Below are 27,410 nucleotides of genomic sequence, written 5' to 3'. Positions count from 1 at the left end.
AGCTGCAGGTCAGGAACTCACTGCTGCCTCAGAGTGACAGCCGACCCCACTGCTTTGGAACAGCGACCACCCCTAAGGAGACCTGAGACGCCTCAGCCCACCTTAAGATGACGGAAAACACTTTAACTCTTACTCATAGACAACTGTTTAGTCTTGAAGCATCTCACTGCCAGGCAAGGAGGTAACTGTCCCCCCTAGGAATCCATGTGCTCCGTGCACTCGCTCAACTCAGGAGGGTCCAACAAACCTGAGCTGCTCTTCAGCCTCACCCAGCTGTTCACCACATCTCGGCTTGGCCGAATGGATCTGGTGTTTTTATGGTTAGACCCCAGGGCCTGCAGACGCTGATTGAGAGCAAAATCCCAAATCCTCCTCAGTGAGTAGGCTGGCGCTCTTTCCCTAGTCTCCTTACAGAGTGTGCACTATAATAGGCAAGCTGGCCTTTCCTGGTGGCTTTAAACATTCCCTGGGTCCACGTAGTTCAGCCTCAGCTGTCAGCACAGGCATCACAGGGTCAGTGTCTTCACAGTCATGGAGAATCCACAGTCGGCTGCTACCTGGGCCTGGCCGGGGCTGACCAAGGTAGATGAGGGGTCAGTCCCTCTGTGGACTCCTGTTTGGAGCCCAGCTTCCCAATGAATTTCTCAACTGCCCTCGCCACCGGAGTTATGTAATAATGCACTTAACAGAAACTAACCCCGGATGTTAGGACACCTGATTCCAAATGAACTTAAATAGGAAGTCCTGTCCTGTTTGTGCACGGCTGCTCTTGCTACAGGAGGCCCGGGACTTGTTCTGGCCGTGCAGATGCTTCAGCGTTCAGTGCTGCCCCATTTGTCTCTTCTCCCTTTCACTGCCTGTGCTTTTGGCGTCATAGCCAAGAAGTCGTTACCTGCATCAGTCAAAGCTTTATCTTCATATGTTCCTCTCGCAATTTTATGGTTTCAGATCTATGTTTAGGTCGTTGCATTTTGAGTTGATTTGTGTATATAGTATATGATAGAGGACCACATGTATAGGAACATCAAATTATAAGGTGGTATACAGGAGATATGTATCATGTTTAATTCTTATTCATATCTCGATAGAGCTGGAAAGAAGGTTTTGGCTGTAGACGAACTTTTTACCTCTCTATCACTGGGCTCATTTCACCTACAGCCTGACAGGGTCCTGGTCCTTTCACACTGGCCCCTACAGGAGGCTACTCACCCCGTAACTCCCTGAGGGTGGTAATGCCTTTGACACCTGCAACAAGCGGCTCTTCACTTGATAGGAATTGATGCCTGTGCCAGAGTCTAGACCTGCAGGGGGTAGTGGGGCATCTGCAGAAAATGAGACATTTGTTCCCTGAACTTATTCAACAAAAGCACTGCTGTTATCCTTTGGTTGAATATTAAAAAGTAAATATTTAATGAAGTGAGACACAGGAAAGAGATGCTCGGATCCTCATTATCACCATTTTCTCCAACCCAGCACAGACACTACACATAGAGATTCACGCTAGACTGAAACCTGGGAGAGCAAAGGAGGAAAAGAGGGACGTGGAGACCAGTGGGATCCAAGATAATCTCCAATGAAACACACACCTCCGCTCACTCAGAAGGGTCGAGGCTTCTTGTCTCTGAGCCTTCTCCCTGCAGAGCAATAAGTCCAGGCTAACTCCTCACTCCCCACACATCCACTCCTGCTCTCCCTCCTCCAGGTCACCCCAGCCATGAGGACCCTCGCCTTCCTCGCTGCCGCCGTTCTCCTGGTGGTCCTGCAGGCCCAGGCGGAGCCACTCCAGGCAAGAGCTGACGAGGTTGCAGCCCAGGAGCAGCCTGGAGCAGACACTCAGGAAGCGTCTGTTTCCTTCGTATGGGATGAAGATGCTGCACATCAGCTTTCAGGTGAGAGAAGCCAGAACGCAGAGCTGCCAAGTCTAGAGGGAGAAACAGGAATCGGGCTCTGGAATGGAGTCTCAGTGGTGGATGTCACTGAGGTGGCTTAACTTAGCAGCTCTGGGCCTTGATTTTCTCATCTATAAATGGAATAGAGAGCCAAATAAGCCTAAAAGACTTGAGGTTGCTCAGCCTGTCGAGTAGTCATTCTTTCATTCCTTTGCTTTTTAAATAATGCTTTCACCTTAGAAAAAAACAAAAGTAAAAAATAAAGGCTTGACTCCAGGATACGTCTGTGAAATTCAGTAGCTTTAAGATATGAAGAGACCGTCTGACTAGTTCTTTCTGGATCTAAACATGTGGACTCAATTACAAGGAGAATATTTTGTTCTATCTGTAGAATAGTCTTGAAAAAGCAGAGCCAGGCCACAGAGTGTGTTCAGCTGTGCGTGTAATGGGGCAGAAGCACTGAAATGAGAGCAAAAGAGAATGAGTGAATGGAATCCTGTGTGACCATCACTCTTCTGTGTGACCAGCACTGATCTCTGTAGTTTTCCTGTTGACTAAGGTTGCTCGTGCTACTGGCCCTAATGCAGCCAACATTCCCCATCAGCCAGCATGTGACTTCCCAAGATTCCCTTTACCACCCACTGCTGACCTTGGTGATCAATTTCTCATTCTCTCTGCGCGTCCCCAGGCTCAGGAAGACGCACACGCTGCGCTTGCAGACTCGTAGGCTGCCGTTCCAGAGAACGTGATTTGGGGACCTGCTACACTGGTGGTAGATTATGCTGCCGCCGAGCTTCCAGATAAAAATAAGCTCCCGATTTATTTTGAGAGTTAAAGACATCCTTGTCACTCCTGTACCATGTCCTCAGTTTCCTTTCCTCATCCCAAATAAATGCCTTCTAACAAGCTCTCTGTGTTTACGCCTCTTTCATGTGTCATGTGTGTCTATGTCAACATACTTGGGATACAAGTATCAGAAACATATATCAAATTTTTGAACAAAATAACATTCCCAGTTCTAGGAATTTCAAACAGGAATTTGGGCTTCAGACCCAAATTGAAACGAAGGTCCAAATGACAACACCGATCTCCCATCCACTGCTCTGCCTTTTCACTCTGCCTCACTTTCTCTGGATCCACTGTCAAAGAACTGGCATGTGATGGGCAAATAATCAGTGTCAGCTTAAAGTCCACGCAGTCACAAAATCTTTCCTTCTCAGGAAAAACCACCATCCTCTATGCTAAACAATTGAAGATCATTCTTGAAACAATCCCAGCTTATACATCTGCCTTTTAAGACATAGGGTTACATGAGATCCACTGAGGCAGCTTTAAGAGGGAAATGGGTGGTTAGCGAAGGCGGGATGCGTGGAACAGAAAGCGAAGCAGCCCACACTGGGACGTCCTCCTTAAACACACGTCCAGCCACGTCTACTAAGACCTGGATCCCACACCATAAAGTCGTCTCCACTCCTAGAAAACGCACAGGCACAAATGCTCCACTGCACTTTACAATGTGCACTCTCCTGGCTTGCCTTAAAGCCGCTGAGAACCTGATTCTGCTTGGAAAATACAACCTCAAAGGGGCAACGAGCAAAATAAAGAGACAAGAAAACATTTCATCAGAAACCTTCAGTTCCTGTTGCTGCTGCAGGGTGCTGACGCTCTGATACCCCAAAACCTCCTCCACATCAGTGGGTGAGCAGGAAACCAGGTCTGGGAAAGGGAATGAACCAGTAGTGCCCCCTGAGATGCTCAGGGCATTTTCCGGGAAGGACACAGCATCCCCTTCTGTCCTGCCTCCACCTGAAGCCTCCCAACCAGGCACAGCACATGTGGGGTCTGCACCTTTCTGACCCTGTCTTCCTCCTCCCCTCCAAGAGACAGGGTCACTGCCTAACCCCGGTGTCTCTGAGGGCCAGGCTGACATCTTGCTGGGGTGAGATTTGACTCTTCCTCCTGTCTGTTCTCATTTTTTCTCCCCTGATTCTCATTGACCCCGAGCACTTGTCCAACATGTTCTGCAAACGGCCTTTCAGGACAGGACCACACAGCCCGGGGAGGAGTCCTGCGTGAGTGCCTCGTATTGTCTCTGGATCTGGCAGTTGCAACTGGTGAATTCAAAACACGAGTTTGACAAAGAAACGATATTCCAGCAATGGCTACTTATACCGGGTGGTCACTGGTAAAATGTCCCAAGGAGTCTGAGTGGGGCAGAGGGATTACAGGCGTCAGAGAAAGAGACAGTGTTTCAAATGGATTATTCACCTTTCTTCATTAAATCATCTTATGGCCCAGATAATTCTGTGACCACCAACACCAACCACAAATGCCCAGACCCCAGGAGGAAGGAGCAGCTGTTCCCCTATCCACCTCCTGCAGATTCTGAGCAGGTCTTGGCCTGGGACTGAGGCTCTGCCTGTCCAGAGAGACAGCTCAGGGATCCCACTGACACATTGCACAGCTGGGGGACCCAATACAGATCTTAGGTTTTATAGAGGGTCTATGTCTGACAGAGAAATGGTCCCAGCTCTACCTCTTCTTTAGACAGGGCAGGACACATATTAATATTGAGAGTGCAATGGCCAGGCAACCTTCCTTGGGTTCCTGTGACTGCCACTGACTTGAAGTCACGTGGTCCTTGCTGTAACTCTGCATATTTCTCCTAACTCTCCACTGGGCCGGGCTCACTCCATCACGGGGCTTCTGCTCCACCTGCTTTGCAACCCAGGTCCTGGGGCCTCTGCCAAAGCTTCCCTTTGCCACTGAAGGCTACGCTGATTTCTCAATTTTTAATTGCAACTAGTTCCACCTGGAAACCTCAATCCCCTCCTTCTCTCATTTTAAACTGTAGAATTTCACACCATCTCACATTCTGTACATTTCACCTGCTTTCTGTAACGTTTGCCTTCCTACTCCAGGAAGTGAGCGGCACGTGTCACTCGTTGTCAGAGCACAGTGCACAGAAGACTCCCTAACAAATGGTAGGAGATCAGCAACTTCATTATGATTCAGTTAAGTAATCCTGTCTAACACCACATCTTATTACAAAATGACATTTTTATAAAACTTCATAGACTAAGCGTGACACCAATGGGGATAAGGCAGCCCATGTGTTTAGTCTATATGACAGCATTCCTATAAAAATCATTTAAAACTAACATAGGAGAATATCACGGGTTAAATATGGCTTTGTGAAGCATTACTACTTTCTAATGAAGAAACTAGGAATTTTGGCCTGTAGTAGCAAGAAAACAATTCATGATATATCTTTAACTGAAATGTACAAGATATTAGCATAATAAATTAAAAAGAAGAGGCACGCCTGTAATCCTAGCCCTTTGGGGGGCTGAGGCGAATAGATCATGAGGTCAAGAGATCGAGACCATCCTGGTCAACATGGTGGAACCCCGTCTCTACTAAAAATACAAAAAGCTAGCTGGGCATAGTGGCATGTGCCTGTAATCCCAGCTACTCAGGAAGCTGAAGCAGGAGAATTGCCTGAACCCAGGAGGCGGAGGTTGCAGTGAGCCGAGATCGCGCCATTGAATTTCAGCCTGGGTAAGAAGAGCGAAACTCCGTCTCAAAAAAGAAAAAAAAAAAAAAAAAAGGAAAAAAGGAGAAGTAAAGCAGTAGTCTAGGCAAAGAAAATAGCATTGGGACAAAAAATATGCAGGGTCAACCTCCACTAAATTTAGAGGAATTACTGTTGCAACAGAAAAGAATGGAATCGAACTCAGGCTGAGGTGCTGAGAAACATCCATCAATCCCAGGGAAGGGGACAGATGAGGACGGAGCATCCCGTCCTCCACTGGGAGCACCACCTGTGGCTTCTGCTACTGCAGCCCAGGGTGGGTAATGACAGCTGCAAACCCCAGGGACAGAGAAAGCAGGGAGAGGTGTGAGGGTCTCCAGACAACCAGGGCAACTTGCTCAGCCTCAGATAAGACCCAGAAATAATTATCTAAAAACCATGCTCTGTATGTACACTGAAGACCTACTAGGCATTTTAAATAACCCACTCACGTGATCAAATCATAAAGAATGAATCAGAGGTGGGCCACGTTTTCAAAGTGTGATTATTCCAGGACACAGCATCCCTGTCTCACTGTAGGGCTTCCATAGTGTGGTTCCGAAGCCCTACAGGGCATGGAAGCACAGCAGAAAGCGTGCTTGGCCCTTTCATTTCCACTCACCCGCTCCTGTTCTTAAGCCCTCATCCTCAAGATGTGAAGCTGTGTCTAGAACATCTCCAGGAAGCTTCCCATCCACAATTTCAGTCTAAACCCACTTGCCGTCCCCCACGTTGATGGCCTTCCTGCCAGTGAGCACAGTCTACACAGCGTCCCACTGAACGTCTTCACGTTTCCTCTCCACACTGGAATCTGCTCTCTCACTTCCCTCCTTGCTCCAGTCCTGTCCGCCCTCAAGGAGGGCATGAAGCCTCTACTGCTCCACAGGGTCACTTAACTTTAGTTAGACACTTAACTGGGGACACTTCTTCCACAGTGTCACGTGACTTTAGTTAGGCACTGACTGGGGACAAGCTTTTTGGCACCAGGGACAGTGCCAAAGACAATTTTTCCATGGGTGGGGGTAGGGATGGTTTTGGAATGAAACTGTTCCACCTCCTATCATCAGGCATTAGTTAGATTCTCGTACGGAGCACACAACCTAGATCCCTTGCACGCACAGTTCACAGTAGGGTCCACACTCCTATGAGAATCGAATGCCACTGCTGATCGGATAAGAGGCAGAGCTCAGGCAGTAATTCTCACTTGTCCATGACTCACCTCCTGCTGTGTGGCCGAGTTCTTAAAAGGCCACAGATCGACACTGGTCCTGAGCCCAGGGGCTGGGGAACCATGCCAGGAGCAATGAAGAGGTTTGGGAAACGGGGCCTGGGATTCCAACCTAGCTTTGGTGATGCCGAACCTTTATCGTTGGAGGCAACACATTGATCCTATGGACCAAACTACGGTATTCCTTAAAATAAGGACACTAACGTGTTCTTCCCTTTATGATGGATTGAAGGCAGCATTGTGTGACTTCATAGAAGTGTTATCAGCTGGATAACTCCTATAGGCCAGACAGAATTGTCAAAATACATATTTACTGTAGTAATATTGGCTAATACGAATTGAGTACTAAGAAATACTCATCCGTTATAATAACTCATAGTCACATGAATCCTTTTACTCCCTGTTACCATTAAAATCTTTTTGAGAAACATACATTAAAGAGAGAAATGAACATTAGATAGATTATTTACCTTAATCAAAGTCAAAAGTGACTGATCAACAAGGCTGATGCAAATTCCATATACTTCACTCAGGCCCTGGACTCTCTATTTCTCTGAATTCTGCAGTGCTGGCTTCTGTAAGTTTCTTTGCTATTTGTGTTCTGGGCCTAGAACCTGACAGCAGCTGATGCTCCAGGGATATTTGCTGACTGAGAGTCTTATGTGAGCATCACAGGCTCTCCTTGACATACGCCTCTGAAAGCCCCTTCTTTGGGATTTCATGTGAAACACCTGGGATCTCATCTTTTGACCCACACCCTTTACGTAGATGAAGTCAGGTTTATTAGCAGATGCCATCAGTCAGAATTCCCATTGATCCTCATTATTGAGTAAAGAGATTTATTGCTCTCAGGAAATGGTGGCCAGGATTACTGTTGACCTCTCCACAGACTGGGCTCTCACAGATAATGATACGGCCAGAAGGATGCACCCATCTGGGTCTACAGGTGCATGAGATTGTAGCAAGAACAGGTCCCCAAGAGTGTGATTTACCCTTGGGTCCAGCCCTTCCTGTGCAGAAGCAGGATCTGAATGTCTCTGAGAAGGAAAGAGACATGGACTCTTAGCGTGTACAAGTCAGTCAGGTGCAAGATCAGAGAGAAGGGGCTTTAGAAATGGAGTTCTGTGTTTACACTGAAATGTGTGTATTTGGGGAGGACTGAGGCACAGCACAGTGGAACAGAAGAGGAGCTGAAATAGAACACACAGAGTACCTTTGTGGCCCCCACGTCACTTTGAAATTTCTCTGATCTAACAGCTCCATCTATGGGCATGTTTTCTACATATATTCTGGGCATCTCTATGTGCCATTCACATGTTTGATTGGTATGGATCCAGAAAACCCTCTCTGGGATGGCACAGCCCCCTCAGGGTGAGTGGCAGCAGATGGAGAGGCCACCCTGACTCACAGCACAGAGCATAAAGGAACACATGCAAGACGGAATTTTAAAAGGGTAGGTGGGAAAGACACAAAACTCAGAAATTGACAAATAAATTTTAAATCTACATAAAAATAACTGCACATCAAAAGAAACCCTATAGAGAATGACAAACTCTAAAATTATTTCGAATACATATGACAGAGTCAATTTCAAACTATGTAAAGAGATGCTAGCAATCAAAAAATGAAAAGGCCAAGAAAGTAGAAAAAAAGATACTTCAGGGAAAATAAATACAAGTGCTTCTTAGGCATTAAATCATTTTGACCCTAATTTTTATGAAAAATGTAAACAAGACTTTACTGGGATATCAAATTTTACTTTGCACGTCGGAAATGATTTTGAAAGCTCTATAATGCAGGTATCAGCTGCTTTCAGCCACAAAGACCAGGAAACCAAACAAACAGTGGATTCCAAAGTAAGATCATGTTTCTCCTAAGTCGTGACACAATCAGATGTGGGCAAACAGGAGTGGGTGCAATATCACAACCGTGGCCTCAGGAACCAAGGAGTCTTGTATCTTCCTGCTCCTCCATCCATACGAAGGAATTATCTTTGTGGTAAAAAGGCAAAAAGACTTGTTGGTGCAAGTCCAAGCGCTTCCATGATCCAAGAAGAAATAAGGAAGAACACATAAAAGAATCACGAAAAATATAACCCAAACACAGAAATTCCCTTCATTATTTTAAAGAGTATCCCTCTTAGGGATTACCTCTTATTGGTCAGAACAGAGCTCACTGGTCATTGAGCTGTAAGAGAGTCTAAGACATCAAGTATTCCTAGAGGAACATGTGGGCAGGAAGGAAGGGCAATGACACTTGGTAAGCATTACGTGGTACAAAAGTAATCGGGGCTTTGGACCGTGAATTTTAAATCATTATAACTGGCTCAAACACAGCATTGTTAATTTAAATAGGAATCATTACGATCAACACATTTTTGCCAACGAGAAATAAGTTGGTTTATTTCTGTAGTGTAAAGATCTGTGCTTCAGGATTCAGTGAACTCTTGGAAAGCATTTTGTGCATCCTGCTGGCTGTGAAAGCACTTTCCTTGCAGAGAGTTTTCCAGATGCCTGAAGAGGTGGTGGTCGGTTGGCAAAAGGTCAGGTGAATATGGCAGATGAGGCAAAACTTCACAGCCCAATTCGTTCAGCTTTTGAAGCACTGGTTGAGTGGCGTGCCACTGGGCATTAGGTAGATAAGAATTGGGCCCTTTCTGTTGACCGATGCCGGCTACAGCTGTTGTAGTTTTTGGTGCATATCATGGATTTGCTGAGAATACTTTGGAGATGCAATGGTTTCTCGGGGATTCAGAAAGCTGAATCAGTAGTGGGTCAGACTGGCCACAGGGCACCGCACAGCGACCATGACCTGCTTTTGGTGCAAGTTTGGATTTGGGAAGTGCTTTGGAGCTTCTTCTCGGTCCAACCACTGAGCTGATCTCCGCTGGCTGTCGTACAAGATCCACTTTTTGTTACATGTCATAACCCGATCGAGAAATGATTTGTTGTTTCATAGAATAAGTGAAGGCAACACTTCAAAAAGACAATTTTTTAAATTTTCTGTCAACTCATGAGGCTCCCACTTACTGAGCTTTTTCATCTTTCCAGTTTGCTTCAAATGCTGAACAACTGCAGAACAGTTGATGTTGAGTTCTTTGGCAATTTCTAGTGTAGTTGTAAGAGGGTCAGCCTGAATGAATGCTCTCACTGGTCGCGGTCAACTTCCAATGGATGACCACTATGCTCCTCATCCTCAAGGTCATCTTTGCAAACTTCCCGAAGCACCACGGCCCTGTGTGCTGCTCAGCGCAGTGGTGCAGTGGGTCAAAATGTGCTGTCCTGGGCCGAACGTGTTGTTCACGTTGTGAGTTATCTCTGCTGCTTTATGACTCGTTTTGAACTAAAATAAAAAAACTGCTCAAATTTGCATTTTGTCTAAGATCATTTCCACAGTAAAATAAATATAAAATAGCGCTGGGCACAGTGGCTCAAGCCTGTAATCCCAGCACTTTGGTAGGCCGAGGTGGGTGGATCACGAGGTCAAGATTTCAAGACCATCCTGTTCAACATGGTGAAACCCCATCTCTACTAAAAATACAAAAAATCAGCTGGGCATGGTGACGCGTGCCTGTAGTCCCAGCTACTCGGGAGGTTAAGGCAGGAGAATTGCCTGAACCCAGGAGGCAGAGGTTCCGGTGAGCCGAGATCGCGCCATTGCACTCGAGCCTGGGTAACAAGAGCGAAACTCCGTCTCAAAAAATAAGTAAATAAGTAAATAAATAAATAAAAAATAGACAGCAACTAGTAAGTTACTAGCAAAAAAGCATAAAGTGACACATGTCATTAAAATGGTCTAAAATGTAACCACGTTTATTTAAGAATGTATTCCATTATCAAACAGCAAATTTCAATACAAATACTGCAATTACTTTTGCACCAACCAGGGCTTTCTAAAAGAAATTCCGCTGGGCAACAGTCGGGGTGACTTTTGTTTTCAGTAAATAGAACAAACTTTAGTGAGGACAACATAGCAACAAATTCAAAATACTTAAGACACAATCTTTAACCTGGCAATCTAATTTCAAAGATATTGTCATTTACAGGCAAGCTGATGACTATAAAATTATATTCAGTGCCGTTTACACTTGTCACGGCAAAGCTTAGAAATACACAGATTATAACAATTTGACAATATTTTTATAATATAAAAATAGCAAAGTGATGTCATGTGCAAAAGCTGGAATAGTATAGGGCATAATTGTAATGATGTTCTTTGAGTTTTGATACACAACGTGTACTAGACACAGCATTAGAAGGAAAAAGCAAGTGAGGAAGAATGTGTAAAATTGGGAAGTGGTGGTTTCCAGGAGCAGAACCGCAGGGCTGAGGGAACAGATGGGAGCCTGTTACCCTTTCAACCTGTTGTTCTGGCTGCATGATTCAAGATATAATTTGGGAGGCCGACACAGGTGGATCACCTGAGGTCAGGAGTTCCAGACCAGCCTGGTCAACATGGTGAAACCCCATCTCTGAAAAGAATACCAAAATTTGCCGAGCATGGTGGGGCATGCCTGTAACCCCAGCTACTGGGGTCGGCGCTGAGGCCGGAGAATTGTTTGAACCCGGAAGCAGAGGTTGCAGTGAGCTGAGATCACTCTATTGCACTCCAGCCTGGGAGAAAGAGCGAGACTCCGTCTCAAATAAAAAAGAAAAGAAAAAGAGATTTTATACTTAAAACAATATCAAAGATTCTAGAAGAGGGCGACAGACATGTCAAACGTTTTGATATTTCTTAAAGTACACATAGATATGTTAATGGTACAAATTTTACAAATGACATTCATTTCTTAACATTAACCCACCATTTCACTTTAGTTTTACTTATTCTTGACCTAGTGTCTTAATGAGCTCATTTGGCCTTAGCCTGAAAAAGTCATTTTGTTCTTTTCACACTGGCCCAGGAGGAGGCTACACACCCTATAACCTCTCCCTGAGGGTGGAAATGCCCCTGAATTCTGCACTGGTTTAACTTTCCACAATATCGGGTTCTGGTCTGGGGCTCTAGAGAGTGGCAGGGCCCATCTTCAGAAAATAAGAGGCAGTTGTTCTCCAACTTATAAATGAAATTTTGTTTTCTTTATATTTTTCAATATCAAAAAGAAAATATTCAAGTAGATGGCAAACAGAAAAGTAAATCAGGGTCCTCAGCCTCCCTATCAGCTTGGACCCAGTCCAGACACTCTAAACATACTGTCTCACGGCCACAAGGAAAGCTGGGAAAACAGCAGAACACAAAGAAGACCTGGAGGGCAAGGGCAGCCCTGCCCCCACCCATCACATGCACACCTCCTCTCACTGCAGCATCTGTCTCAGCCCTTCTCCCAGCAGACCTATAAATCCAGGCTGACTCCTCACTCCCCACACAGTCGATCCTGCTCTTCCTTCTGCAGGTGACCCCAGCCACAATGAGGACCCTCGCCATCCTTGCTGCTATTCTCCTGGTGGCCCTTCAGGCCCAGGCTCAGCCATTCCCTGCAAGAGCTGACAAGATTGCAGCCCAGGAGCAGCCTGTGGCAGAGGACTGTGACTTTGCCCTCTCCTTCACATGGGATGCAAGCTCAGGTTTTAGAGCTTCAGGTGAGATATTCCAGCATTGCGGAGCTAGGAGTCTAGAGAGAAAAACCCAGGCACCTCTAGAATCAGACTCGATAGCTCGCTCTTTCTAGAGAGGAAAAACCAGGCACCTCTAGAATCAGACCCAACAGCTGGCTCTTTCAAGAGAAAAATAAACAGCTACCTCTAGAATCAGATTCAACAGCTGGCTCCCTCTAGAGAGGAAAAACCAGGCACCTCTAGAATCAGACCCAACAGCTGGCTCGTTCTAGAGAGGAAAAACCAGGCACCTCTAGAATCAGACACAACAGCTGGGTCTTTCTCTTCTGTGAACACCTCCCCAGGCCTCAATTTCCTCATGTGCAAAGTACAAGGAAGGAACCAGTTGATATTCCACGAATGACTTTTCTCCAAAGATGTTGGATTTTCTGACAATTCTGAGACTCACACTTATTTTATGCTCTGCAGAAGCATCCTGGGCCATCTCCCCTGCATCATTGGTGAGAGCCCACTTTTGAAGAAATACAGTTCACTTTGTCTATTAGAGGAGTTTTAGAAACTGGGGACAGGTCTAAGAGTGTGATCAGATACCTGGGTGATGGGGAAGGAGCATGAAAAGGTGAGTGAATGAGAACAGGTCTCTAATCCTACCTGTGAGCAGCACTGCGGTGTATTTCATTCCTGTTGACGGGGCTGATTATGCTGCTGCTGTGATGTGGCCACCATGTTGAACGCGATCAGCCCAGGAGGTAACTGCACGGGGATTCTCCTTACCACCCCGTCTGACCACAGTCCTAATGCCTGATGCTCTATGTGTCCCCAAGCAAGGACCCGCTTGAGATGCTCTTGCAGAATAGGTGTCTGTCGCCTTGAAGAAAGCGCATATGGAACTTGTGCCTCCGACGGGAGCCAATACAAATTCTGCTGCCTCTGAGCCTGCAGAACAGAAGAAACAAGTTCATAACTTGCTTTCCAACCAGGAAGGTAACTTTCATTATGCCTGTACTTGGTCCCCGCCTTCCTTTCTTCACCTCTCATAAAGTCCTTGTAGCAAGTTTTCTGTGTTTGCACCTCTGTAATGTTCGATACGTGTCTTAGTCAGGATGGTCAGATGCAGGTACCAGAACCTAAATTGTGCATGTTAAACAAAAGACACTTCCAATCCTAGGAAGATCGCAGATGAACAACAGCTTCAGACACACAGTGTTAGGAAAGCTCAAATGACGCTGCCCACCTACTGCTCTGCCTTTCCACTCTGCCTCATTGGGACTAGCTTCAAGCAAAGACCATGCTTAAGTGTTCCCGACACCATCATTGTCAGCTTCAAGCTTACACGGCCATAACATTGCTTCTCCTCAGAAACAGCCAGCACGTTCTCTCCAGAAGTGTTTGAGTTTTCCTGAGCAGTTCTGGATCCCACATCTGCTTTTTAGACCTGACAAAGTATCAGCTCCATGGGGAAAAATAATCAATTAAAGTGGAAGTGGCTTTCACAAAGATGTGATGAGTAGAACAGAAAGCACAGGGCCACCTCGCTGGGATGTCCTCATTAAGAGTATTTTCCTGCCATATGTACTAATATCTAGCTGTCAAACACACGGAGTTGTCTGCACACGCAGAAAACGCGTGCACACATTTACTCCATGGCACCGGGTGGCAGGAACTCTCTTAAAGCTGCAGAGAATCTGGTTCTTCCTGGAAAATACTGCTTCTAAGGCATCAGGAAAAGTGAAGGGAGGAACAAGAGATCTCCAAGTCACCCAAGTCCCTGCTGGTGCTGCAGGGCACTGAGGTTCTAATTCCCAAAACATCCTGCACATCAGTGGGTCAGCAGAAAACCAGGTCTCTGGCAAGGGAATGAACCAGGAGTGTTTTTTGAAATGCTCAGAGCATTTGCTGGGAAGGCCACAGCGCCCCCTGCTGTCCTCCCTCCAACTGCAGCCTCCACTCCAGGCACAGCACAGGTGAGGTCTGCAGCTTCCTGAGCCTGTCTTCCTCCTCCCCTCCAAGAGGATAGGGTCACTGCCTAACCCCGGTGTTCCTGAGGGCCAGGCTGATGTCCCTGGGGTGTGATGTGACCCTTCCTTCTGTCTGTCCTCCCCTTCCCTGATTCCCACAGTCCCCTTGAACCCTTGTCCAATGTGTCCTGCAAATGTCCTCTCAGGACATGACCCCCGGCTGGAAGAGTCCAGCGTGAGTGCAACGTACTTACTCTGGATCTGGTAGTTGCTGCTGGGGACTTGGATGTACGTGTTTGGGGAAAAGGCTGTATTCCAGACACAGCTCCTCTCAGCAGGTGCTCACTGTGAAAGTGCCCCAGGGAGTTTGAGTGACACAGAAAGATTACAGGCTTTAAAGAAAGGACGGTGTCTCAAGGGGCTAATCACCATTTCTGACTCAATCATCTCATGATTGATTGGTCCCACTGCTGCGACCACCAGCATCAACAGCCAATGCCCAGAGCCCAGGAGAAGGATGCAGGTGTTTTCCGCATCAACCCCATGCAGATTCTGAGATGGTCTTGGTCCTGGACTGAGGCTCTGCCTGTCTGAAGAGGCAGCTCAGGGGTCCAGGCAACCCTTTGGGACACCACACAGCTGGGGAGCCCAATACAGGTCCCAGGAGGACACGGTAGGCCTGAGAAATGACACAGAGAAATGTTCTGAGCTCTTCCTCTTGTTTAGATGGTGATGGAAACATATTGGGATTCATGGGATGAAGGCCAGGAGCCTTCAGTGGTTTCTAAGAGCTGCCACTGATTCAAAGTCATGCAGTCATACGTTCCTTCCCATATTGTTCCAAACTGTGGTGTGGGCCGGGCTGACTCCATCTGGGGGCATCTGCACCACCCATGGAAGGGCACCCAACTCACTGCCCAGACCTAGGACTTTCAGCTAAAATTCCACCTTGTCTGACTCTCTGTAATGTTTAACTTTCTACAATAGAAGGGGAGAGGCATGTTTCACTCATGGTTATATCACAGTGCATAGATAACTGCCTAACACAAAGCAGGGGATCAATAAATTCATTATGAATAAGTGAATTATAATCATTATCAAGTAATTATATAAAATTGTATTATCACTAAACTGTATAGGAAAAAACAAACCTACTGAGGTAAGGCAGTCTATGTGTCTAGTGCCTGCAATAGCATACCTTTAAGAAACAAAATAAAAACACTGTATTCTAAAATGTAGAAAAATATCCTGGATGAAATCTGGCTTCCAGAAGTATTTGGACTTTAGGAGAAAGACAGAGATCAGCCGGGCGCGGTGGCTCAAGCCTGTAATCCCAGCACTTTGGCAGGTCGAGGAGGGTGGATCACGAGGTCAAGAGATGGAGACCATCCTGGTCAACATGGTGAAACCCCGTCTCTACTAAAAATACAAAAAATTAGCTGCGCATAGTGGCGCATGCCTGTAATTCGAGATATGTGGAAGGCTGAGGCAGGAGAATTGCCTGAACCCAGGAGGCAGAGTTTGCTGTGAGCCCAGATCGCGCCATTGCACTCCAGCCTGGGTAACAAGAGTGAAACTCTGTCTCAAAAAAAAAAAAAAACAAAAGACAGAGATCATTTTGTCTTGGAGTGGCAATGAAGGATTTCATGGTGACACATGAAGACACTGAAAATGTGGACAGGTTAGAAGAAAAGGTAGAGCAGCACGTTCAGTGGAGAGAACAGCATCCTGGCCCTCAAGCCAAATCAGCACCACCCAAACTTCAGCCCCTTGAGGCTGTGGCCACATTAGAGGGTACCCTAGGCCACTGGTGCCTCTCAGCAGATCTCCAGCTCGACTGCAGATGCCGCGCCACTGCTTGACACAGGCTGTGGCCGGCACTCCCTTGTTCCTGGGCCATCACCTCTCAGCACACTGACTTCTGGGGGCCCCTCCCACCACAGCCAGCACCTTCTGCTGTGCAGAAGCAGACACACATCCACTGCACTTCCAGGGACTCTTCCAACCCAAGACCGTTGGTGTGGCAGGTGCTCTCTTGTTGTGACATTTCCCTCTTGAAAACCACCCAATATCATCAACTAAGACCTAGGCTCCCAATTCAGGGCAGCAGTGACATAGGAATGGGCCTCACAGCATGATAGTTTAGGGAACTCTCACTTGGCCCATCGCCCCCAAGCCACCAGCCTCCTCAAGCAGCACAGTGGCCTCCTAAAGTCACTCCGATTGAAGCTGTGGCATGGGCTATGGAACCCCAAGGGGACCAAGCTCCTTCCGAGAGTCCTAACTGTCTTAACTCTCTACCTCATGGCCACCAGCGCCTCGGCACAGTTAGGCCAGACCCACCATGGTGAAGACCTTGGTAATCACAGAAGTGTCAGGTTCTTTATCCCTTAGAGATAACATCATTCACATTTTCTCCAGGCATGAGAATGCCTCTTATTGTCATAAGAGATCCATCGTCTCAACATCAACCATTTACTGGACGATGCATTCTGGATGGATAGCATGCTGTGATCCCCTGAGGACTGAAGGCCCAGGCCCTAATACACCCATTACACCCAACAGGCCCAAAATGCTTCTTCTGCACCACACCTCCCATCTTGACGTGCAGCTTCCAGCAGAAGCTCCAGTTGTTACTACTTGGAAAAGTAGCTAATGTCTCCCACTCACCCCTCCCTGGAGGTGTAGGGATTATTGCTCCAAGACCCGGGCACAGACTGAGTCACTAAACAAAGAGAAGCCTTCACACTAGTGAACACAGACTACATTAGCTGACAACCACATGGAAGCATCATTCCCAAACATAGCCTGTGTCAATGTTGGAGAAAGACTCTGAAGAAATGTCGGTGAAAGCTTACCCCATGATTGATGTCAATATGGAAGCATCTGGAAGCAAGCCCTGTGTGATAAGGTGTCGATGCTCTACCAGAGAAGATGTCTGGTATCTTATGTTCCCGTGGTTGTGGGGCTGCTGTCAGACTCAGGATTTGAAGCCCAAGAGCTGCTAGAGCAGAACTGCCCTGGTCAGAACTTGTACCCCCGTTGGAAAGCCGGGGACTGCTGGGATCCTGTGAAGGTCTGTGCCCCACATGCCACCAGACCTCAGTCCACAGCTGGCAACTCAATCCTTAGGCATCGAATGGGTCTAGTGGCATTGAGCTGAAACACCAGCAGCCCTCACAATCACAAATAACACTTCAAAGACCAGCAGGTGGGCTGAGCACAGTGGCTCACCCTATAATCCCAGCACTTTGGGATGCCAAGGCAGGTGGATCACCTGAGATCAGGACTTGATACCAGCCTGACCAATATGGAGAAATCCTGTCTCTACTAAAAATACACATTTAGCTGGGTGTGGTGGCGCATGCCTGTAATTCTTGCTACTGGGGAAGCCGAGTCAGGAGAATTGCTTGAACCTGGGAGACAGAGGTTGCAATGAGTCAAGATTGCACAACTGAACTCCACCCTGGTCAACAGGAGTGAAACTCTCGCTCAAAAAACAAAAAAAAGAAGACGACGACCATAGCTGGCCCTCCCCAGGAAAGCCCAGGTGTGAATTCAAACTGGCTATCAACACCACAGCCCAAACCCAGACTGCAGCTGCACATTGGAGCCTCACGTGCAGAGACGGTTTGCAGAAGGATCACGGGCTCCAGGATGTGCCTGTGCTCTGGTGTATAAGAATTGTGGATGGAAACATCCCACATCACTAAGGAAAACACAGCCCAAGCTTTTGCTGAATGCTTCCCTGAAGCCTGAAGACCCACAGGGCTAATAGCCTGTGCCACAGCAGCAGTAAAGCGAATGCCCAGACCCCCACTTCCCTTCATGGGTGGACACCTGGGAAGGCCACCTCCATGGGAATAGGCATTTCTTTCAGACAACAGTGCCCCTGCCCGAGGAGTCGTCTAGGGAGTCAATGGCCTTGCTGGAATTGGAGACACCAGCGAACCTTGCCTTGTCTGTGGGGTCACGAACAAACCAGCCTCTCCTTATTGCTACGGGATACTCTGTACTCCTGACTGCTACGTTCCCCACCTCAGCACGTGGCGCTGGTTTTCGGCACATACTCCGACCCTTGCCATACTCCTTCCTTAGCTCAGGCTTTGCTGAGTGCTCTGCAGATGACCCAATGCAATGGTATTTTGCTGAGATCACCATCTGCCTTCAGTGTGACCCCATGAGCTCTATCTCCAATAGCAAGGAAACCAAAGGGCCGAGGTTAGATCGTGAGGCTGCCCTACAAATTAGGCAAAACATATGGACTTCTGAGACTTCTGTGTAACAGCACTGCACCCAAATGTAACCGGCTCTCCAAGTAATAGCTCTCTCATGTGTTACTGGGAAAATGTCTATGGATTGGAATGTGCTGTGCGCAGCAGGCTGGACCAGGTTTGACCTCTGAAGATCACTGAATGTTCCCACAACCTTGTAACCTTCCCCACGTGCACACCACCTTTTCTCATTTTCCATGTATTCCCACATCCACTGGGTCCTTACAGGGCACCTACTAATGCCCTAGAACCTAAAACTATTTCCCGGCCCCCGTGCCCCAAATAGCCGTAATTGGTTCTTCTGCTGGGATGAGACCAGTGCCCACTTCCTCAAATGGTGAAACTCCTAGGCCAGCTGCAGGTCAGGAACTCACTGCTGCCTCAGAGTGACAGCCGACCCCACTGCTTTGGAACAGCGACCACCCCTAAGGAGACCTGAGACGCCTCAGCCCACGTGAAGATGACGGAAAACTCTTTAACTCTTACTCATAGACAACTGTTTAGTCTTGAAGCATCTCACTGCCAGGCAAGGAGGTAACTGTCCCCCCTAGGAAACCATGTGCTCCGTGCACTTGCTCAACTCAGGAGGGTCCAACAAACCTGACCTGCTCTTCAGCCTCACCCAGCTGTTCACCACATCTCGGCTTGGCTGAATGGATCTGGTGTTTTTATGGTTAGACCCCAGGGCCTGCAGATGCTGATTGAGAGCAAAATCCCAAATCCTCCTCAGTGAGTAGGCTGGCGCTCTTTCCCTAGTCTCCTTACAGAGTGTGCACTATAATAGGCAAGCTGGTCTTTCCTGGTGGCTTTAAACATTCCCTGGGTCCACGTAGTTCAGCCTCATCTGTCAGCACAGGCATCACAGGGTCAGTGTCTTCACAGTCATGGAGAATCCACAGTCGGCTGCTACCTGGGCCTGGCCGGGGCTGACCAAGGTAGATGAGGGGTCAGTCCCTCTGTGGACTCCTGTTTGGAGCCCAGCTTCCCAATGAATTTCTCAACTGCCCTCGCCACCGGAGTTATGTAATAATGCACTTAACAGAAACTAACCCCGGATGTTAGGACACCTGATCCCAAATGAACCTTAAATAGGAAGTCCACTCCTGTTTGTGCACGGCTGCTCTTGCTACAGGAGGCCCGGGACTACGGACTGCCATCTGCCCTCTCTGGTCACTCTGCCTAGCCTGAGGATCTGTAAGTAACACAAAACTGAAACTTTCACATTGAGGTTTCAACACTGAAGCCGTGTCCCCAATCTGACCTGTGACTCTCAGGCCACCCCAGAGGGACCCAGCACGTGAATGCCCTGCTGTGCACTTCCGTCTGAAACTGTGGGGGCTGCTGGGGGCAGTGGCTCCCAGCTAAGTTAATAGAGAATCTCAAGGAATTTCCTTCTAAATACACCTGTCCTACTTGACGTGTCCAATAGAGGCAATAATCGCTCCTTAGAACATGCTTCTCTTGTGAGAGAAGCCTCGGCAGGTCCTTGGCCTGTTTTTCAATCAGGTTATTTGGTTTTTTGCTGTTGGGTGGTTTGACTTCCTTATGTATTTGGATATCTACCCCTTCCACCACTGACGGTTTGCAAATATGTCCTCTCATCTTCTGCGTTGCCTTTTCATTCAGTGGCTTGTTCTGGCCGTGCAGATGCTTCAGCGTTCAGTGCTGCCCCATTTGTCTCTCCTCCCTTTCACTGCCTGTGCCTTTGGCGTCATAGCCAAAAAATCGTGACCTGCAGCAGACAAAGCTTTATCTTCATATGTTCCTCTCGCAATTTTATGGTGTCAGATCTATGTTTAGGTCGTTACATTTTGAGTTGATTTGTGTATATAGTATATGATAGAGGAACACATGTATAGGAACATCAAATTATAAGGTGGTATACAGGAGATATGTATCATGTTTAATTCTTATTCATATCTCGATAGAGCTGGAAAGAAGGTTTTGGCTGTAGATGAACTTTTTACCTCTCTCTCACTGGGCTCGTTTCACCTACAGCCTGACAGGGTCCTGGTCCTTTCACACTGGCCCCTACAGGAGGCTACTCGCCCCATAACTCCCTGAGGGTGGTAATGCCTTTGACACCTGCAACAAGCGGCTCTTCACTTGATAGGAATTGATGCCTGTGCCAGAGTCTAGACCTGCAGGGGGTAGTGGGGCCATCTGCAGAAAATGAGACATTTGTTCCCTGAACTTATTCAACAAAAGCACTGCTGTTATCCTTTGGTTGAATATTAAAAAGTAAATATTTAATGAAGTGAGACACAGGAAAGAGATGCCCGGATCCTCATTATCACCATTTTCTCCATCCCAGCACAGACACTACACATAGAGATTCACGCTAGACTAAAAGCTGGGAGAGCAAAGGAGGAAAAGAGGGACGTGGAGACCAGTGGGATCCCACATAATCTCCAGTGAAACACACACTGCCGCTCACTCAGAAGGTTCAAGGCTTCTTGTCTCTGAGCCTTGTCCCTGCAGAGCTATAAGTCCAGGCTAACTCCTCGCTCCCCACACATCCACTCCTGCTCTCCCTCCTCCAGGTCACCCCAGCCATGAGGACCCTCGCCCTCCTCGCTGCCGCCGTTCTCCTGGTGGTCCTGCAGGCCCAGGCGGAGCCACTCCAGGCAAGAGCTGATGATGTTGCAGCCCAGGAGCAGCCTGGAGCAGACGCTCAGGAAGCGTCTGTTTCCTTCGTATGGGATGAAGATGCCGCACGTCAGCTTTCAGGTGAGAGAGGCCAGCACGCAGAGCTGCCGAGTCTAGAGGGACAAACAGGAAACGGGCTCTGGAATTGAGTCTCAGTGGTGGATGTCACTGAGGTGGCTTAACTTAGCAGCTCTGGGCCTTGATTTTCTCATCTATAAATCAAATAGAGAGCCAAATAAGCCCAACAGACTTGAGGTTGCTCAGCCTGTCGAGTAGTCATTCTTTCATTCCTTTGCTTTTTAAATAATGCTTCAACCTTAGAAAAAACAAAAGTAAAAAATAAAGACTTGAGTCCAGGATACGTCTGTGAAATTCAGTAGGTTTGAGATATGAAGAGACAGTATTTTGTTCTATCTATAGAATAGTTTTGAAAAAGCAGAACCAGGCCAGAGAGTGTGTTCAGCTGTGTGTGTAACAGGGCAGAATCACTGAAATGAGAGCAAAAGAGAATGAGTGAATGGAATCCTGTGTGACCAGCACTGTTCTGTGTAGTTTTCCTGTTGACTGAGGTTGCTCATGCTACTGGCCCTAATGCAGCCAACATTCCCCATCAGCCAGCACGTGACTTCCCAAGATTCCCTTTACCACCCACTGCTGACCTTGGTGATCAATTTCTCATTCTCTCTGCGCATCCCCAGGCTCAGGAAGAGGCTCACGCTGCATTTGCAGACCAACAGGGTGCCGTTCCAGAGAACGTGATCTTGGGGCCTGCTTCCCTCGTAGTAGATTATGCTGCCGCTGAGCTTGCAGATATAAATGAGCTCACAATTTACTTTGAGAGTTAAAGACACCCTTGTTACTCCTGTATCGTGTCCTCAGTTTCCTTTCATCATCCCAAATAAATGCCTTCTAACAAGCTCTCTGTGTTTACGCCTCTTTAATGTGTCATGTGTGTCTATGTCAACATTCTTGGGATACACGTATCAGAAATCTAAATCAAATTTTCGAACAAAATAACATTCCCAATTCTAGGAATTTCAAACAGGAATTTGGGCTTCAGACCCAAATTGAAACGAAGGTCCAAATGACAACACCGATCTCCCATCCACTGCTCTGCCTTTTCACTCTGCCTCACTTTCTCTGGATCCACTGTCAAAGAACTGGCATGTGCTGGGCAAACAATCAGTGTCAGCTTAAAGTTCATGCAGTTACAAAATTGCTACTTCTCTGGGAAAACTTCCATCCTCTGTGCTAAAGAACTGGAGTTTTATTGAACGTGGCCAGATCACACATTTGCCTTTTAAGACATACGGTTACAAGAGATTTATTGAAACGACCTTAATTAAGAGAGAAATGAGTTGTTTTCAAAGATGGGATGCATGGAACAGAAAGCTATTCAGCCCACACTGAGAGGTCTCATTATGAGCACCTTCCAGCCATGTCTACTAAGACCTGGATTCCACACCCATAAAGTCGTCTCCACTCCTAGAAAGCGCACAGGCACAAATGCTCCACTGCACTTTGCAGCGCACACTCTCCTGGCTTGCCTTAAAGCCGCTGAGAACCTGATTCTGCTTGGAAAATACAGCTTCAGAAGGGAAAAGAGAAGAGAAGAAATAAATTTCACCAGGAACTTGGTGGCCATGTTGTTGTTGCAGGGTGCTGAGGCTCTGATACCCCACAACATCCTGCACATCAGTGGGTGAGCCGGAAACCAGTTCTGGGGAAGGGGAATGAACCAGGAGCGCCCTCTGAGATGCTCAGGGCATTTGCCAGGAAGGCCACAGCGCCCCCTGCTGTCCTGCCTCCACCTGCAGCCTCCCCACCAGGCACAGAACAGGCGGGGTCTACACCTTCCTGAGCCTGTCTTCCTCCTCCCCTCCAGGAGGACAGGGTCACTGCCTAACCCCGGTGTCCCTGAGGGCCAGGCTGACATCTTGCTGGGGTGAGATGACCCTCTCTTCTGCCCGTCCTCGCCTTTTCTCCCCTGATTCCCACTGACCCTTGAGCACTTGTCCAACATGTCCTTAAAACAGCCTTTCAGAACATGACCACGCAGCCCGGGGAGGAGTCCAGCGTGAGCCACTCGTATTTACTGTGGATCTAGTAGTTGCAGTTAGTGAATTTAAAACACACATTTGGAAAGGAAACTATACACAAGCCATGGCTACTCGCAGAGGACGGTCACTGGTAAAATGACAGAGAGGTTACAGGCTTCAATGAAAGGAAGGTGTCTTGAGTGGGTTATTCACCGTTCCAGACTAAGACATCTCATGGCCCAGACACAGCCGTGACCACCAACACCAACCACAAATGCCCAGAACCCAGGGTGAGGGAGCAGGTGCTCCCCACATCCACCCCATGCAGATTCTAAGCAGGTCTCAGCCCCAGTTGATGCTCTGCCTGCCTGAAGGGGCAGCTCAGGGGCACACACACCCCACTGAGATGCTGCATATATGGGAACCCAATACAGATACTGGGGAGGACAGAGTGGGTCTGACGGAGAAACAGTCCCCGCTCTTCCCTTTGTTCAGACGGTGACAGTGATGGGCACAATAGGATTCAGAGTGTGAAGCCTGTGCAGCCTTCTTTGGTTTCTGGTTAACTACCACTGATTCAGGGTGCTCCAGTCATGAGCTAACCCTATATAGCCTCCTAGACTGTTACGTGGGCCAGGCTGACTCCATCTCAGGGCATCTGCCCTTCACCAACAACTCTGCCTGGCCTGCTCCCCAGCTCTGGGGTCTCAGCTAAAATTTCACTTTGTCACTGTGTTCTTCCTCAATTTCTCAACTTTAAATTGCCACACGTTCCCCCTGGTGACCTCCATCCCTCTGGTTCTCTTTATTTCCCACTTTACAAGCCACGGCTATAGACACGAGCCAATTGTTACCACCTCACCTTCTGTGCATTTCACCCACTCTCTGTAACATCTGCCTTTGTATCTAGAAGGGAAACTGCGCGTTCTGCTCATTGTACTACAATGCATACATGAGTTCCTAACACGTCATAGGGGACCAAGGAATTCATTATGAATAAGTTAATCATATCTAACATGACACTATTATAACATCACATTGTTATGATAAAACTGTCTAGAATAAACCTGAAAACTGCAGATTTAAGACAGTCCTTGTCTTAAAACCTAGTTCCTGTGACAGCATACCTTTTAGAAATAAATTAAAAACATTAAAGGCAAAAATACAGAAAAAATATTTGGGCAAAATGTGATTTCATGAAGCATTAGGACTTTAGAAGAAAAAAGATTATTTCAGCTTAGAGTGGCAATAAGAAAATGTGTGGTTAAGTATCAAGATACTTACAACACGGAGACACTTGACAAAGGAGTAGAGTGGCATGTTCAATGAAGAGAACCGCATCAGGGCAAGAGCTATGCAGAGGGAGGTCAACCTCCACCGAACTAAGAGGAACTGCTGTTGCAGCAGAGAAGGATGGAGTAGAATTCGGGCCTATTTGCTGAGGAGCATCTAACAACTCAAGGGAAAGGGGCAGAGGAGGACGGAGCATCCCTGCTCCTCTGTGTGGAAAAAGGCACCCTGGGACCAGCACGTGCGACTCCTGCTACTGCAGTCTAGGGTGGGCAAACTTTAGGAACAGAGAATGCAGGCAGAGGTGCGAGGGTCTCCAAACAAACAGGGAAACTCACTCAGCCTCAGATGAGATCCAGAACGGTTCCCTGGAAAGCACATACCGTCTGTGTTCACTGATGATGTACAAGAGATTTTCTACCTTGAGCCATCCTATGGTAGGACAGTAAAAGAGCAAGTGAGACACCTCATCCCTAGAAATGGAGTTACCCAAGGGGAAAGCAGCCTCGCCTCTGTGGGAGGATGGAAGCCTAACTCCAACAAGCCCAGAATAGCACTCAGATGGCCCAATCACACCAGCCAACCTCCCTCCTGACGACCTCCAGGGCTACCCCACCAGCTCCCCTCAGGGCTTAAATCCTCCTGCCTTGGCTTGAGGAGCCGGCAGAGCAACGCCTTTCCCTATCGCAGCATACCGACTTCCATTTCAACAGCCTTCAGTAAACGCCTCCTTGCGCATTTCTGAAAAGTCCGGGTGACATTTTATTTTACAATAAAACACATAGGTGGCCGGGCACGGTGGCTCAAGCCTGTAATCCCAGCACTTTGGGAGGCCGAGGCGGGTGGATCACGAGGTCAACAGATCAAGACCATCCTGGTCAACATGGTGAAACCCCATCTCTACTAAAAATTACAAAAAATTAGCTGGGCATGGTGGCGCGTGCCTGTAATCCCAGCTACTCAGGAGGCTGAGGCAGGAGAATTGCCTGAACCCAGGGGGCGGAGGTTGCGGTGAGCCGAGATTGTGCCATTGCACTCCAGCCTGAGTAACAAGAGCGAAACTCTGTCTCAAAAAAAAAAAAACACACACACACACACACACACATAGGCTATTTTTTCTATTTCTCTGTTTGATTTTCTGAACTCTGCTTACAAGAAAAAGCAGAATGTAAGGGATAGAAAAATTGTTTTTTCCCTTTTCTGAATATGCGTGGTTTTTTTTTCTTTGCTGCTTAAAGTCAAATAACTCATTAAGAATCCCGGAAAAAGAGTTCACTCTGATATTACCTGGCAGGTCACCCTCCCAATATCTCACTACTTTTACCTTTGAATGACAGTGACCCTCAACCATCTTTGTTCCAACAATCTTTGTTTCACCCACTGGGTACTCACAAATTTCTGCCAGCACCTGGAATTCCTCCAGCTCTGAAAATCAACTGTGAAGCTCCCCATCCCTGATCTCATCCGATGGCCTTCCAGCCTCTCACATAGCCATCCCTCCCTCACTGCTCACCAGCATCATAAGGCTGTTCTCAGCTGGGCATGGTTGCTCACAACTGTAATCCCAGCACTTTGGGAGGCCAAGATGGGTGGATCACCTGAGGTCAGGAACTCAAAACTAGCCAGGCCAACACGGTGAAACCCCATCTCTACTTAAAAAAAAGAAAAATAACAAAAAATTAGCCAGGTATGGGGGCGGGAGCCTGTAATCCCAGCTACTGGGGAGGCTGAGGCACGAGAATGGCTTGAGCCCAGGAGACGGATGTTACAGTGAGCCAAGATCATGCCATTACACTTTCCCCTGGGCAACAGAATGAGATTCCATCTCAAAAAAAAAAAAACCACAGCTGTTTTCCTTCCCCCGGGGTGGTGCATCAGGTTTACCTGGGAGCCCGATGGTTTACGCGGGATACCTGTCCTCTGCTCTCATCTCCTGTCCTTGTGCCCTGCACCGTCTTTGCCTCAGGTTCCCTGAGTTTGTAATTTTTGATATTTTTCAGTCATCTTAGTGGTGTATTGAATTCAAATATCAGAAACCACGATAAGCGAAGTTAATATTTTGACTCTTATATCTTGGAATTGAGGAGAAATTTTGGCTTCAGGAAATGCTTGATCCAAGGACTCAAAGCATGAGTTACACTGTTGTCTTCACCTTTGCTTTCCTTTCCTTTCTTTTTCTTGATCTTACTTTGGGCTCTCTCCCCAGGTGACAGCCATGTGGGTCATGGTCATCTCTCTGTGACCTTCATAGCTGATCTCAAACAGGAGAAAATTCCTCTTCCCCCATTGTTCCAGCCAATCCCTGAGTCCCATCCCTCCTATGAGTCTGTCACTGGGGGCAGAGGTTAGGACCATGCCTGAACCGCACATGGTCCCTGCTCCTCCGAGGAAGAATTTCAGCTAAGAACCCATGAGAGAGGGTTCTTCAGTCACTCCAAAGAGTCCACAATCCCATGCCCTAACCATGATGGGCTCTTTGTCACCCTTTGGAAATAAGGTGAGAGCATTCAGTCCTCCTTCATCCACATTTTAGACAGGAGGAAGTTCACACACAAATCTTCACAAGTCCATTTCCTCGCCATGACAGCGAGACTTCTCTTTCTGTTCATCTACTGCTGTGTAAAAAGACACCACAAAACTTAGAGGATTGAAACAGCACGATCAGGGCTTCACTCACACATTTGCAACTGGGGCCTGGCTCCCTCCAGGGGCATCAGAGGAGAGGTTCTGCTGGGACCTGAAGACCTCAGGGCAGAGACCCTGGTGCACAGGTGGCAGGTGGTGCTGTCTCAGATGGGAGCTCTGACAGGGCTCAGGGAAGGGACTGTGTGACGTGCTGAGGTCAGATCATGCTGGCTCATAAGAGGGGTTTGCTGTTGTTGTTGTTATTGAGACAGTGTCTTGCTCTGTCGTCCAGGCTGCAGTGCAGTGGTGTGATCTCAGCTCACTGCAAC

The 27,410-nt window shown here is 47.6% G+C and overlaps 2 long non-coding RNA genes and 1 pseudogene across 3 annotated transcripts in view; 1 reads left to right on the top strand and 2 right to left on the bottom strand.

Moving 5' to 3' along the window:
• Window positions 1-8,358: 8,358 nt before the first annotated feature.
• On the bottom strand, window positions 8,359-10,472 carry LOC128929508 (histone-lysine N-methyltransferase SETMAR pseudogene; annotated as a pseudogene).
• A 12-nt stretch (window positions 10,473-10,484) lies between these two features.
• The window catches only part of LOC118146722 (uncharacterized), a 167,111-nt gene continuing 150,185 nt past the window's right edge, over window positions 10,485-27,410 (bottom strand). For both annotated transcript variants that reach the window (XR_013525448.1, XR_013525447.1), the window contains exon 7: window positions 10,485-13,182. This is a non-coding gene — a long non-coding RNA (uncharacterized LOC118146722). The remainder of the gene's footprint in view (window positions 13,183-27,410) is intronic.
• On the top strand, window positions 19,592-22,043 carry LOC144578911 (uncharacterized). The gene is made up of 3 exons (XR_013525449.1): window positions 19,592-19,672; window positions 21,022-21,208; window positions 21,826-22,043. It is a non-coding gene; the product is annotated as an uncharacterized LOC144578911 (long non-coding RNA).

Source organism: Callithrix jacchus, chromosome 13, assembly GCF_049354715.1.
Source record: "Callithrix jacchus isolate 240 chromosome 13, calJac240_pri, whole genome shotgun sequence".
Taxonomy (NCBI): Eukaryota; Metazoa; Chordata; class Mammalia; order Primates; family Cebidae; genus Callithrix; species Callithrix jacchus.
The sequence above is the reverse complement of the archived record's forward strand: the minus strand, read 5'-3'. Positions and strand labels throughout refer to the sequence as shown.